The sequence below is a fragment of the Balaenoptera acutorostrata genome, chromosome 3 (assembly GCF_949987535.1).
Source record: "Balaenoptera acutorostrata chromosome 3, mBalAcu1.1, whole genome shotgun sequence".
Classification (NCBI taxonomy): domain Eukaryota; kingdom Metazoa; phylum Chordata; class Mammalia; order Artiodactyla; family Balaenopteridae; genus Balaenoptera; species Balaenoptera acutorostrata.
The window spans coordinates 983,993-998,673 of NC_080066.1; positions in this window are offsets into that span (position 1 = coordinate 983,993).

Genomic DNA, 14,681 nt, shown 5'->3' on the forward strand with positions numbered 1-14,681 from the left:
ATCCGCAGCTGACTCAATCCACAGATACAGAAGGCCAACTACAAGTTATAAGCGGATTTTCAACTTCATGAACGGTTATTGCCCCTAATCCTCACATTGTTCAAGGGTTATCTCCCCTAATCCTCACATTTTTCAAGGGTCAACTGCAGTAACAAAGAACATCTACAATTAACTGAACAGGTTACTGAAATACTCCTCCCTTTTCCAACTACAGATCTGTGTAAGTTTGGTCTTTCTTCATATCCTTCAACTAAAATATAGAGCAACAAATGAAAAGTATACACATCTGAGAATGTAACTGTCTTCTATTCGGGCAGGCATTAAAGGAATTCCCAACTCACTCATGTTTTTGTTTTCGGAAAACGGTTATTTTTCATAAAAACATGATTTATGTTAACATATAACAAGTTTAATATTGTTCTTTTTAAGTGAATTGAAACGACTTTTTAAATTTGTTTTAATTTCCAATACGGTAAATATCAACATAACACACATAAGCAAAACACTTGTGAGTCTTCAATAATTTTTAAGAGTCTAAAAAGGTCCAGAGACCCCAAAGTTTGAGAACTGCTGTCTGTGGCCAGAGCAGGCACAAATGTTCTACAAAAGGCAGACAGTAAACATTTTAGGCTTTGTGGTCTCCAGGCTCAACAGAGACAATATGCAAATGAGTGGGTGTGACCCTGTTCCCACAGTATTTTATTTCCAGGAAAGTAGAGGGTCAGATTTGCTGACACCATCCTGTACATTACACTCTATCTGCCAGTGACTTAAGGGTCCAAGAGTAGCATGCTTTCCAGCAACTTCTTTATTGGTTATTCTTTAAATATTCAAAGAAAGTTCAAATTTTTGTCAATTTTCTATTATGCAGAAATGCATGCAAAATAACAGATACGGAATTTTAACCTATGCAATTCCTAATCATAAACAAAATCACATTTCAACTTTGTCTATTCCAAGAATCTTAGACTCTGTCAGACAATAAAAAAATTGTCTACAATTTCTGTCTACACACAGACAATAAAAAATATGCTTACAACTGGCAATGCATTAGAGTGCCATATGTACAAAAATATGCTTTATACAACCAAACGCAGAAAGTCCTGGATTTCAAAAAAAGGGGACAATTACAAAAAATTAAAACCTCTCACATTTTACAAACTCACCAGGGTTCAATTATTATGTAATACAAAACTTACATATCACAAATGGAAAGGAAAAAAACCAAAGCGACCGAAAAGAGGACGCCCATTGAAAGAATTTTGCAAACCTCTGAAGACTTAAAAGAGGAAATGAGAGAGACACTGCTTCGTAACCCCCAGGTTAGGAGACTCGGGCTTCAAGGCTGCCAGGAAAGCCGCCGGGGCCCCGGGACCCCAGGACCGCACCTGCCGGGAAGGCGCGCTGACCCCCATCAGCATCAGGGCTTGCGAGGCACGCGCCACGCTGCTCCTCACCTGCCCCTCGCCGGGACGCCCAGGTGTAAGGAAGCACCTGGCGCTCACCAGCCGTGACCCCACGCCAGACGACCGGAACCACCGCCCGCGAGCAGTGCGCCGCGACCCCGTGCTTATTCCCAGAGGTCCTCGAGGAAACTCAGCAGCCTCTCCAGTGCTGCGCACGGCCTCAGCCCCGCGGAGAAACCGCTCTTCTGACAGCGACCTTTTCTCGCCATATTTATCTTCTACCACCCACTGCTAAAAGGTCCTGGACGGTCGTCAAGATTACACTATCAACCATGAACGAACCACTTGTCTGTTGTATTAAACTCTGTCCTCTACTTGATGGGGGCAGGGGAGAACGGTAACTTCTGCATTCCATTTTCCTCGACTAATTCTCGGTTCCAGATCCTCCCCAGCAATCCACCAGCATCCCCTGAAGTCCTCTCTACTGAAGAAACCGATCATTTTTGATAATTAAGATACATTGATGTAATTCTGCATCTTTGTTGGGCTTACAATCCCCCACTAGATCTCCTTGAGGATGGAACCTGTATCATCCTATGTCCTCAAAACTGCATCACGGCCCCCAGTCGGAAGTGCGTCTGTATGTGACCAACTCCAACCTGCCAAGAGCTCTGACCTGATCGTTCAAGGTCAGAGTAACCTCATCATTTTACTTACGGGGAGACAGCGCAGCCTAATGAAGAGAGTGCAGATTTGGACACAGGACAGACCTCGGATGAGAGCCCAGCCCTGCCTTCCTGACTCCATGGTCTTGGCCAGACGATTTAATGAAATGAGAGTACATGCAACGACGCAAGTAAAACACCTAACCCATAGGAGCCAATCAACAGATGACAGCTTTTATGAATACTTTTCAACCACATTTTCATCACTCTCTACTTCTCACGTCCTCTAATCTAGCAAACCTTTAAAGGTCCTATAATGAAAAGAATACAGGCTTCGGTGGGAGACAGCCCAGTCTCCTGATTCTACCACTTACTACACACACAACTTACAAGATATGAGACCTTGGGAAACCAAATAAAACAATTAAAAAATACACACACACACACACACACACACAAATGTGAGCAACAGATAACACCGAATGCACCCAATTTCCCAGACATTAGGTTAAAAACTCAACGTCTCATTTAATTCTCACAATAATCTCATCACATAAGGACTATTATCATTGTCTTACAGACGAGGAGACTGAATTCTAAGCAACTTGCTCTAAGCCACAGCTTGGAGGGATTCTCACATCAGCATGTGTGAATCCACGGCCCACGCTGGTAACCACACTCCACAGCGCTGCCTCTTCACTCTCATTTAATCCCGCCCAGTCAGTTCCCTCTGGTGTCAAGTGGAAATCATTTCTATGATTCATTACGTCTTGTGATGACCAAATGAGACATATCTGAGGCACTGGGAACATAACAGATGCTCAAATATTAGCTTCCCCACTCTCTCAGTCTTTTGCTTGATATCCTTCTTTTATCTTATCCTCTTTATTTACAAGTAAGAAAACTGCGCATTTCAGATCCACATCCTCTAGCTTGCTCTTGGGCCACCAGACTTCACGCCCTCTCCGGCGGACCCCTGATGCCTTGACCAGTAACACGAAGGAAACAGGTTTGCTACTTCCGGCAAGGTGCATTTAAGAGCCACCGTGAGATTCGACGCCTCGCCTTTCACAGCTGTCCAGCGTTCCAGCTGCCTGACAGAGGACGTCGTGGACAGTGCCCCCTGCCAACACGTGATGGACGCACCGCGTGAGCAAGAGATGCGCATGGTGCTGGAGCCGTTTGCTGCTGAAGCTCAACTTGGCCCCTCCTGACGGATAAACTGATCATGTACGCAAATCACTGGTATAATTTTTAAATAACATAAACCATGTAAGCACTTACACACTGTTATTTACTGGGTACTAATAAATATTGTGTGGTTCAACACAATAGTTGCTTAGAATGTAGCCTACTAAAAACATCTGTAATGAATCTGGACATTTATAAACATGATTTCATAGGTTTACTGACAACAGAAATCATGCAAACTGTCTACTTTCGTCAGTTTCTCAGGCCCTACAACAGAACCATCAAAAAATAAGCTTCCCAAATATCAATTCTTATTTGCAAAATATTAATTATGTCATGCTACCAACATTAACTGTGTTTTCTAAGTAAGGACAGGACCAAAGAGTGAAACTAAATGTAGTACACAATAGTTAATGCATATTTACATATGTATTTTTTAAAGCTATCATAGATAGTGACAAAAGCAAATATCTAATTCCAAAGCCCTGTTCATTTATAATACAGACAACTTTGTACTAAATTCTCCTCCACGGTGGTCTTAATACTCTTAAAGGAAACCCTCACCTTCTTGCACATGAGATTTTATTCAAGTCCCTATACGTCCTATTTTCTTACATACTCATCTACTTTATTTATTTATTTGGGGGGGGGGAACTTCCACAAATGAAGTAATTTTATTCACTCAGGTTGTAACTAAATGCTTCAGGAAACAACGATGTCAGTTTCAATGTATTGAAAAATAAATAGTAAACAGTATGTATTTCAGTTTTTAAACAAGGAAATTAGTTAATTTTATTTACTAATAAAAATAAAAGAAGCCTCTAACCTAAAGTACAGCCTGATCATTTACTTTCTCTAGAAATAAACACAAATTGGATTTTTTTTAACATAAAAAAACTCCTCTGCCTGCTGGCGCTACAGAGATTTCCCCAGTTACTGACTGATTTTGGTAGATCTGCACCACCACTGCAAGCCTGACGTCATCTACTTTAATGACATCCAAAGCTGAAAGCAGAGAGAATAACCCCCGTTAGAATAATTCAAAACCCTGACGTTACATTGTACAGAAAAACGGTGAGTCCTACATTGATGAAAAGGGTATCTGTTCTGTACTGGCCCTTCAGGTACTAAATAGCAGAGAATCTCACACTCAGAGTCAGTTATACCCAAGGGTAATTAACTTTAAGTATTTCGTTGTTCATATACCTTTTAATGTGATTTTCTTCAACTACCTCAATGTTTAAACCATTAATATTAGTTGCTGGAATCTACTGACTATACTTTGTAAATTTTTAATCTGCATATCATAGCTCTGAAAAGGATTATTTTCATTTCCAGAATGAAATGAATGAATAGAAAAGAGAAAAAGCTAACATTTCCAAAGCTTCCCGTGAAGAAGGAACAAAAATTAAGTTGCTAAGGGAAGTAACATGCCAGTCATTGTTCAAAAACCATGGGAAACGTTTACACAAAAGAACATTCCACAGGACTCTGCAAAGCCTTTGAGGGGACTTGCGGGCACACTGTCTTGTACTAACACACTCTGGAAGATACGATGTGACAAGGAGAAACTCACTTTATGATCCGTTTATGTCAAGAAATCGCAGGGTTAGAAGAGGAATCTGAAAAAACAGCACATGCAGAGACAGAAAAAAAACCTAAAGGCCACGTGAGACCGGCTGTGAGACGCTTCCTACTCTCACGCGCCGTTGAGGGCACAGGCCCGGGCAGAAGCAGCAAATGACACAGACTCTGAGCACACGGGCACAGCTCCCGGGCGGCCTCCGTGGGTCTTTCCCCGAACGGCATCTCAGTGGACTCCCTGGGCGGCCCCGTTGCAGAATCTCCCCACAAACCCCACCCCGACGTAATGTTTCTTCTTCACGATCGTCGCAGTCTAATCACTATGTGTGTTTCATTTATCTGGTCGGCTGTCTGTCTTTCCTGCTAGAATGTCAGCCACGAGAGGCAGGGGCTTCTGCCTGTATCGCGCCCTGAATCCCTCGTGTCTGAGGATAGAGCTTGCCGTAGACGGTAAGAGGCGGTTCCCTAGGGTTTGCTGAGTGAACGAAAGGATGAACGAGTCAACGGTGAACCCACCACCAATTCCCGCCATGAGATTCTGTTGGTTTGTTTTATTTTTATTTTATTTTATTTTGTATTGGAGTCTAGTTGGTGTACAATGTTGTGTCAGTTTCAGGTGTACAGACAGTGAATCAGCTACACGTATACACATACCCACTTCTTGTGAGATTCTTTTCCCGTATAGGTCATTACTGAGCGGAGTTCCCTGAGCCACACAGTAGGTCCTTAGTAGTTATCTATTTCATATACAGTAGGGTGGGTATTATATGCCTCTGCCCACCTGCTTCCTACTCCTCCTGCCCAAAGGAGGGAGAGCTGCGAAGCCCACTTATCATGATGTAAAACACTTACTAAATCAGAGTACGCAGATTCCCTACCAATCAAAGGTACTAAAAGGTCAGCATCTATGCCCAGTGCCCGCGGGCACTTCCGGCTCACCGCTCGCCCCAGCGTCCCTACCCTGAGGCAGGCAGGCCCCCTGCAGGTGCCAGGGCCCTGCCGGGGTGCACTGTCTCCCCACACTCGCACCGGGCACACACCTGCTTTCTCACACAGACTTCCACTGATCTGGGCCTTCAGCACAATCCAAGGGCCTGGCCCCTCTTCCTCCCTGAGGGGAAGGCTGGCCAGCTCGTCTGCAGTGACCTCTCTCTCCTCCCAGGGAGAAGCTACCTCACCCAAGAATGCTGGCCTCTTCAACCACTGAGCATGCTTGAAACTTTTTCTGATAAAGAAAAAAAGAAAACTTAGAAAAGTTTTTTAAAAGTTTCTATTTAAAATGTAGCAGTGTTTACCACATACCCATCTCCCAGAGTCTCAAAAGGAGAGGTGGAAAATGCAGAGAGGCTCAAATGAGGTACAGTAGACCAAGCCTTTGTGCGTCTGTGCCACCTCTCACAGGATGTAACAGGACCTAGTACCTGTACCCCCAATCCTAAACTTTCCAGATTCTATGCCCCTGAGCATCTGTCCCCCGAGGCCACTGTGGAGAGACGCTTGCTGACGTACGTACGGACGCACAGGAAAGACACCTGCTACCTACGCCCAAGTACTTCGGAGCAGGGGCGGGGCACGCAGGGCAAAACGTTACCAACCGCTGGGCCTAAGGTAGACTTACGGGTATTCACTGTACTATTCTTTCTACTTTTCTGTATGTTTGAAGTTTTTTGGTAAAGTTTTGTTTGTTGTTTGTTTGTTTTCGCAAAACCAACCCACCAACCATGTAACCAGCTTCCCAGAGCTCTGTGTCTCTCTCTCTGGGACCCCACTCAGCAAATGCACTGATGGGCGAATAGCTCTGTCCCCACCTCCAACCCCCAGCATCATCTGTTTAAGATGCTTAAAGGATCGTGTTACTGCTCTAAAAAAAAACTATCTGATGACTCAACGGCACGTTCATGATAAAGTTTAAATTCCAAAAATGATACCTGCCCTCTGTTCTTACTAGTTTCTTTCACGGCAGAAATCACATGGACACCCTCTCTCAAGTTTTCTATAAAACAACCCTGAACACACCTGCCTCTGTTATTTCCTGCCTCTGTGGACTTGTTCACTCCAGGTCTTCTGCCCGCTTCAAAATATGGGTTTAATCAAATATCCGTCATCACACGGCCTAGTGGTGACCAGTGTGAACAAAAAGGACCACCGTATTAAGGGACAAGAAAGTCTGAAGTACACATTTATACATTCTCTTATTCAAGCCTGTACATTACTCTTCAGCAATTCCTTTCAAATTCAGCAGAGGGTGCTATAATTTCACTTTTAAAAAAGAAAATTTAAGTCTTATTAACAAAAGCAACTTGCACGACTTCAGCTCTGTTGCAAGCCCTAAAAATTATATTTCTAATAAATTAGAAATTTGGAAATGAAAATAAACATCCAACATTGATGTCATGTGAACAAATGTCTTTCTTTCCCCTTTAAGAAAGAAACCGCATGATAATCCACCAAAATTCTAAGTGTTTATACCCTCTGAACCAACAGCTCAACTTGTTAGTAGGAATTTACCCGAAGAAATAAACAAGTATGCAACAATGGATCAATCAATTTACAGTACAATACACGGGGGAAGAGGTCCAGGTTTCCAAGGACAGTATCTTCACTGCAGTCACTGCTTCACTCACAGCATCAACGTGGGTCTGACTCTTAATGCACAGGGTCCTGGCTCCAGTGTGTCTGCACTGACACGTGGGCACTACGCCCACCACCTCTTCATCCACACCCTGGTGGTTTGTTTCACTTGGTGTCTTCCATCTGCAGTTTCCTAAACTAGTTCCTAATCCATTTTTAGTTTTGGTTTTGCAATTCCAGCACTTTTGCAACAGTTACACAAAGTAGACCAGGCAATTGTGTCCACTTGACTGTTCAAGACATCATTTCCCTATTACTAAAAAGAGATACTTTTGCTATGTCCACTCCTCTGTGGATTGTCCTCAATTGCATTGTAATCTCTCTGGATTAAAAAAACGTGACAATGTCTCAGAAAGATTCTTTTTACTCTCCCCTAAACCACTTGTGAATGTTTCTAAAACCATTAATTTCACAAAGGAGCCAAGATCTCTAACAGAAAAATCGCAGCTGTATAGATTCTGAAAATCTCGCTAAACATGTCTTGCAGTTCAAGGGCGGTCTTTCCTGCTTGTCTTGTGGTTCAAGGGCTGTGTTTCTTTGCCCTAATCCCTGAAGAGTAAACTGCTATAGACAGGAAAGAGGGAAGGAACCGGCCCAATAAAATAAAAAGTTACCATTTGGAAAGCAATGACATTGTTGTAACAGACGATTCAGGGAGGGAGGGATTACCTAAAACCATTGGGCATCTGCTCTTAAGTACTAATTTTGCAAGGCTATGACGAATACAACTAGCAAAATAGTACTGAATCATCCTGAGCAAATATCTGATCTTATCTTTTTAAATATCAAGGATTCCTAGATTTATTATACCTTAACTAGTAAATAAAAAGAGAGACTAGAGATAATTCCTTAATACCTACCCAACAGAATTACCCTGGGTGCAAACCATGAATATTTTGCAAAGAACCACAGAAAACATTTATTTCAAAATGAAAACTGGGCAGACTGTATTGGACTGAGTCACTCTGCTGCCCATACTCTCACCGGGTCTCCCAAGCACAAAGGCAGGAACGGCCGAGGAAGAACGAGGTGAAACCTGCTGTCAAGGTCATCAACAGCAGAGTGCTGGCTGGGGACCTCGGTGCCCCGCCCCGGCACACAGCCAGCGCGGGAGGACCTTGGGGAGCACCGCGGAATGTACACAGAGAAGCCTGTACAAAAGTAAGGGGGCCACACCTGAGGCCCCCATAAATTGCTACGTATCACAGGTTGGAAAACAACTGAATGATGGTGGGAGACGGGGAGGGGTGGGGCGGGGGGGTGGGTTCCAGCGGGAATCTGCAACCAAACAACAAACATGAACTTGTTGCAACACGGAATCCAGAGAGTACTGAACTTTTAACACTTCCCCCTTTTATTTGCAAATGATGGTGCTCATTCAAACGCAGTGCAAAGGTACTTGGAAAAAAATGTATAGGAAAGAGGTAGGAACTCATTTTCTCCTAATTCTACAAATTATTACTGAAATGCTTGTTCCTGGTCGATTTTAATCAGCTAACAAAATTCTGATCACAGAGCATCCCGACCCAGAGAAATACCTCGTACCTCATGAACAACCAGAAACATTTCTCGGTGTGGCTAGCTAAATCCCAGAAAGTTTGTAGAGAAGCGCTGGAAGTAGGAGAAGAGAGGGAAGAGACAGTAAGTGGGACATTCCAGCCCAGGAACGTCACCTCTTTCAGGACGAGTGAAACGTCACCCGGTACACACTCTGGCACTGACAGAAGACCCCGGCCACGGGAACCGGGCCTGACCAAGGTCCAGAGGCCACGAGGACTGAGAACAATTCGGGGAAGAGCCTGTCTAGACGGGGACAGGAGGGCAGCGGTGGCTCCCGGGGCAGGAGAGGAAGGTGAGGGCCCAGGTGGGCCACTGAAGACGAACCAGGGACAAGGGCAGACACCCCGCAACTCCAGACCTCTGCAGATGCTGCCACCAAACCACGGGGACTGCGGTCCTCCAGACGATTTCTGCCACTAAAACGCCCACAGCATCCTGAGTTCTCAGTTATCTTTAAAAGAAAAGCCTACTGACTCTAAGGATTCCAGTAACAAACACGCCAGAGAAATATTCTTCAGCCAGGATTCTACTCCTAAGAATTTTCACTGTAAACATAATTCACGTGTGTGCAAATATATACGTACAAGGAAACTTCCTAAGCATCACTGATGACAAAAAACAAAACAAAACAAAACAAAACCTAAAATGTCCATCAATCAGGCAATGGTTTAAAAAAAATGAATGAAAAGTGGAACCAGGAGGGAGGGTGGGATATAAAATGGGAATAAATTTTTAGACTATGTTTTTTAATTTTTTAAAATTTCACAAGTACTTATTCAGTTCTTGTATAATTAAAAACAGAAAAAATCATACATACTATGGCAATCTTGCAAAATTTCACAATTCCATTGTGGGTCTCAAGGCCTATTTAATCTATCATAGTACTTAAACATTTATGTCAGTATCTGTGTGACTTTCCCCTCCACGAAATTATAAATTTCTTAAGAAATATAAATTCTAGGGCTTCCCTGGTGGCGCAGTGGTTGAGAATCTGCCTGCCAGTGCAGGGCACGCGGGTTCGAGCCCTGGTCTGGGAAGATCCCACATGCCGCGGAGCAACTCGGCCCGTGAGCCACAACTACTGAGCCTGCGCGTCTGGAGCCTGTGCTCCGCAACAAGAGAGGCCGCGATAGTGAGAGGCCCGCGCACCGCGATGAAGAGTGGCCCCCGCTTGCCACAACTAAAGAAAGCCCTCGCACAGAAACCAAAGCCATACATACATACATACATACATACATAAAAAGAATGTAAGCAGACAAGAATAGCATTAAAAAAAAAAATTAAAAAAAAAAATTAAAAAAAAAAAAAAGAAATATAAATTCTATTCCACAATGGCTGGCACAGAGATGCTCATTGAATGTATGCTGAGTGGACAAATGAGCAAGTACATGTGTGACCTACGGTTACCGGGGCAACCAGAGCCGGCTAAGGTGGTGACTGTAAGTTCTCCGAGCTACGTCAGCCTGACCAACAGGAAGGATACAGATGGTTCTCAAGAAACTGTATACATTTCAAAAAGCTCCACAATCCTGTAGGAGGTTCTAGGTTCCCTAGATGGAATTTATCCCTCACCAAGACCACCCACTTAGATTTAAAAACTAAGTGACTCCATGGTGTTAAAAAGCAGCAAATACGGTTCAGTGTTTCATGTCATGGCACAGATTGGAAATATTTTTCTGATGCCTGGAAGTCTGCTCTTGGTGAAACAAATCAATTACACTTTCTTTATATCCTATAATTATGATCAGGAAACTGAAATACAAAGTATTAGGGAAGATATTAAATCCAGAATTTATAGAAAACTCCCAGAGAAAACGTGCTCAGATTTTTTTCATGAGAAACCTAAGCTTGTTTCTGTGAACAAGCTCTTTTTTACACTGAGTTCTGTGCTTGCTGATGGAGCCCAGATGAGCTCTTCAGATTTCAGATGGGGCCCCAACAACAGTAAACTTTGTTCACACAAGGTAACACATTCAAAATCATTTTTACTGTCATTCAAAAATTTTAATTGGATTTCACATTTCCTATTCTTTCATGCATTTGTGACTTTAATGGACTTTAAATCCAATCAAACTTCCCTTATACAGACTACAGAGTCTGGTTGACAATGATGCTGTGTCACTGTGGGTTCCTCGACTACAACAAACATACCATCCTGGTGGCGGTGTGGACATGGCAGAGGTTGTGCATGTGGGGGGCCAATATCTGCACCTTCCACTCAATTCTACTCTAAACAGAACGGGTCTGAAGAATAAAGTCGATTTTCAAACATTCTTCTCCTTCAAACAGGAAAAAACTCTTTTATATTCACTGAACATCATTAGGTGGCCATTTTAATCTTATTTTTACTAAGCTGAATTTTTACTCTGAAGTGTCACTAAAAAGTAATACATATCTACACAGGTCTTGCAATTTTCTATTAAGTTGATTAAGATGTTCAATGATATATTTTTACTTAAGTAAGCCATCTTTCAACTTAACAACCTGTCTTTCTACAAATCCACAAAGTGAGAACCATTCACACACACAAAAAAAAGTTAAGTGAGTTCTTCTTATACGCAAACTCTTGACAAAACCTTTCTTTTGGTCTTCTAACACTTGAAGTGTGAAAGAGCAGAAATTGTACACTGATCCCATTTCTTTGTATAAAGTCAAGGAGAGGGGATGGGAGGAGATGGAGGGCCAGAATTAAACTTTAAGGGCTAGGATGTTGTTAGATTCACTATCTTTTATAACATCACTTAATAAAGAATTCAATTTTATAGCAAACTTTTATATAAAAGCTTCTCTGTGGTTAAAATAATACATAACTTGAATCAAAGTTGTTTTTTCAAAACAACTTTACACTTTTGATCAGGGCCACTACAGTATCAGTAAACAAACATGTGCTTGTTTCTATAGCATCATATTTGCTTTGACTTGTTCATTGATCATTAAGAATATTTCAAGCCCAGTAGTGTGCTGGTAGTAGTGTGCAAATAATGTTCTTCCAGGTGTGTGTCTCCAAGGATTCTATGGAGTTCTACTAGTAAATCTTAGTTAATAACTTGTGTTGATTCATCTTGAAACTTCTTGTGATTTCATCATCTTCTGGATAAATACTGTCTCCATGCAATCTTATCATCAAAAAGTCTACTAAAAATATTATCCAGAAGTAAAATGTTTTAAATTTCTTCACTAGTTCCAGACCCAGTATTCAAAGTTTCCTTGACAGGCCAACAAATTAAGCAATTCTGCGCTCTATAATAATGATGTATTTGAGTTTTAGTAACAAATTGTGTAACTAGCCTCATGACTCAATCTAAGGGTTATACTGAATTCAAAAAACAATTCTGCTTATTTTGCCTTTCCAGACGTTTGAAAAATTACCCATCTATGCATCATAAGAAAGACACTTTGTTTTAAGGTACCAGAACAGTCTGCTTAGTACCACTGCTTCATGTAATAACATTCCATGCAAAGAGGTCTTTAGGTAGAGAAAGAGAAGAATTATCAAGGTATGCAAGTTCAAATGTGAGATCATCTTTTATTATGTTACCTAATTAATGCCAAACTCTTAATTTTAGGCTCTTAATTTTTATATTTATCTTGTTAATTACTTTCAGGCTTTAATTCAAAAGCTTTTCGTTATGATGGGAAAACAAATATCTTTAATTTAAATCATTTACAATATGAAGTACTTAAAGGAATTTTCAGTATTTACAGTTTCTGGATATCAATTTTTCAAAATATTTTTAGATAACTTTCAATCTAAGAATGTTTAAAATAGTCTCGCAGTAAGCAAAATAGAAAGAGATAAAATGTTCATTTTCATTTAACTGAATTAAAATTCTGGGAAAGTTGTAAATTATAAAATTACATTCATATATAATCAAGACTTCGAGAAAATTACTTTCATAAAGCTTTAAAGCTAATGGTCCCTTTAATGAAATCTAATTAAGTTCAATTATTTATTTTTAGAAATAAACATTTTTATTTCTTTAAAAAAGTCATAAAAATTCCATCAAAATCAGACCTTGGCTAATTGTCAACTTCAAAAGCCAAGTACAAATAAATGCAGCAATTATAGAAATTAATAAAAACCATTTTATGCTCTACCTAACAACTAATTCCAGATGACAATGATGATAAGAATAAAAAAAAAAAACTAGAAAGCATGGATAAACTTTTTTTTTAATCTGTTTGAAAGCTAAAAAAAAAAAACACCTCCCAAAGTAGGACTTGAATGGCCAAGATCCTGGAGAAAAAGGATCTTGAGATGTACCCAACGCTGCTTTCTCCCACTTCCCAATTCATAAGCAGTGTAGACGGAGAGGTTACGAAGATAGGAGAAGACGACTGTTAAAAAGAGGAGTTAAAGAGAGCCTCGGTCAGTCTGACAGGTCTGGGAAGACAAAAAATGGAGTTCAGGACTAGTAAGGCAGGTAGGACTTGAGAGGCCAGAAGTCCCGCAAGAAGAAAAGCACAAAGAAGTGAGTCCAGCAGTCTGAGCTGGTTTTCTTCTCAAAGCATTCACTGGTTCATTAGCAAACCAAACCACAGCATAGAGAAGTCAAACAATGCAGCTGCTGAGTGACTGAGAAGCTGAGCAGAGATACAGTCTATCTCACCAGCCTGGAAAGATAAAAATTGGAGTTTGGGGCTCAGCAAGGTAGAAGAACATTACTAAATCCCACCAGCTTTCAGTTGGGACCCCAAAGGGACCACACCACTACAATTTTCTATAATGTCCAATATTCAACCAAAAATTACTAGACATATCAAGAGACAGAGCCAACAGAAAAAGACAATAGAAACAAATTAACAGGTAACTCAGATATTGGAATCATCAGACATGAACGTTATTAATCACAATTAATTTATACTGAAGAAAATGTAAACCATGAAGGAGAACTTCACCAGCACCAGTAAGGTTCCCTAGTGAATCAAGTGCACAGCCAGAGTGAACAATCACTGGGCTTTTGAGTCAATCAAACCCAGACTCAAATCCAAGCTCTGCCACTTATCAGCTTTCTTTTCCCCCTAAACAGAAATAATAATATCTTAAAGTGTTAAATGTAATAATCAAATGCCTTTCACAGTATATGTAACAGTCAGTAAACATTAAGTCGTGTATCATGGTCAATAAATGGTCCATCAGAATTACCTTATCCCAGGACCAAGTAAGTTTCTTGCATACTTTCTTTCAATGTCACAGAAAATAATTCACCACTATCAACTCCTAACAAAAGTCTCTTTCAAAGATGAAAAGAATTATGCTTATTTTTGTTCTGTTTTTAAGTCACCAATGATGTATTCTGGAACCACCAATGCTCTTCAGAAAAAAATATTATATAAACAGTAAAAAAAAAAAAAAAAAAAAAAGTATTTATTAATTCATACTCTGACTCCTTCCCCCAAAAAGATCTGAGGTAGCTTAGAGAGATGCCAATAAACCAGGAGGTGGGCTTCTGTCTGTGGATGGGGGCTTTGTTTCTGTTTTTCAACAAGGAAAGGGCAGACCCATCATGTGTGGGAGAGGTGGATACAAAATTTCTAGGGAAGGTATTTATGGTCATGTGCTGACACTTAAGAGTAAAAATAAAAACACACACTCCTGTGGGTCCTGGCAATACTGAATATTTACACAGCCATGATTTCATCA